Raw genomic sequence first — 1,390 nt, 5'->3', positions numbered from 1 at the left:
GCACATTCCGGGTTCTGCAGCCGCAATCCAAATTGTGCGGTCACAGTTCAGTAGTGACTGCACTACTAGGATTCATTAAATTGACCATAACTTTCTGTACAAATATATAAATAACGACTGGTTTATCTTTCCGAAAACTAGACTTAAAGGGCTACAGCCTTTGTTTTTGGATCATCTTCAAATTCCTCGTAGATTAAAAGATATAAGCTTGCGAAGTCAGACCATCGAACCTGCAAATTCTCCTTTTTGCGACCGCAAGAGGATTTCTATTGCCCGCAATTCACCTCTGCAGTACACAATTTTCCTCTAAGGCTCATCACTCCGAAACATACCAGAGGCCTTCAGGACCTCAACCAAATACACCGACAAGTCCTAAAATATCATACGAACTTAATCGAGGCCTCAAATCACATCAAACAACGCTAAAACCATGAATCATACCCCAATTTAAGCTTAATGAAACTAAGAATTTTTAACTTCTACATTCGATGCCGAAACCTATCATAACAAGTCCGATTGACCTCAAACTTTGCATACAAGTCATAAATGACATAATAGACCTATTCTAATTTCTAGAATCGAATTCTGACATCGATATAAAAAAGTCAGCTCCCCGGTCAAACTTTCAAACTTAAATTTCATATTTTTGCCATTTCAAGCCTAATTTAACTACGCACTTCCAAATAATTTTCCGTACACGCCCTGTCACGACTTGAAATTTCCACCTTCAGGACCGTGATGGCCCCTACATTTCACTTGCTAGGCAAGCCAACATTAAAATAATCGTAAACATTTTTTTTAAACAAATCAAATTAAATGGAAGTTAATTACTGAAATAAAGTGCGGAAGACCATAAGAACCGAATCATCCAAATACATCCCCGAATCTGGTGTCACAAGTGCATGAGCTACTAGAATAATACAAATAAAGGTCTGAATAAAATTTAAGTTGTTTGAAAGATAATACACAGCTAAGATAAAGTAGAAGGGGACTTCAGAACTGCGAACGTTGTGCAGTTATACCTCAAGTCTCCTCTGGGTAGCTGGATCTGATCAAGTCTATGGTACTCCGCTGGGACCAACTCCAAAATCTGTACAAGAAGTACAAATTGTAGTATGAGTACAACCGACCCCATGTACTCCGTAAGTGTCGAGTCTAACCTCGACAAAGTAGTGACGAGGCTATGACCAGACATGTACGTGAACAACCTGTACAAGCATATACAAATACGAAGCAACAATAACACAATAATTAACAATTTATTAATTTGGGAGGAAACATGTGAAGGGGAACAATATATAAATTTCAGCAGGAGAAGTGTCACGTAGCAGCCAATTAATTCATCAACAATAAAATGAGCAGCTCATAATATGAAAATGGCACGACACCA

Source organism: Nicotiana tomentosiformis, chromosome 2 (genome assembly GCF_000390325.3).
Source record: "Nicotiana tomentosiformis chromosome 2, ASM39032v3, whole genome shotgun sequence".
Lineage (NCBI taxonomy): Eukaryota > Viridiplantae > Streptophyta > Magnoliopsida > Solanales > Solanaceae > Nicotiana > Nicotiana tomentosiformis.
This window is presented reverse-complemented; position numbering follows the sequence as displayed.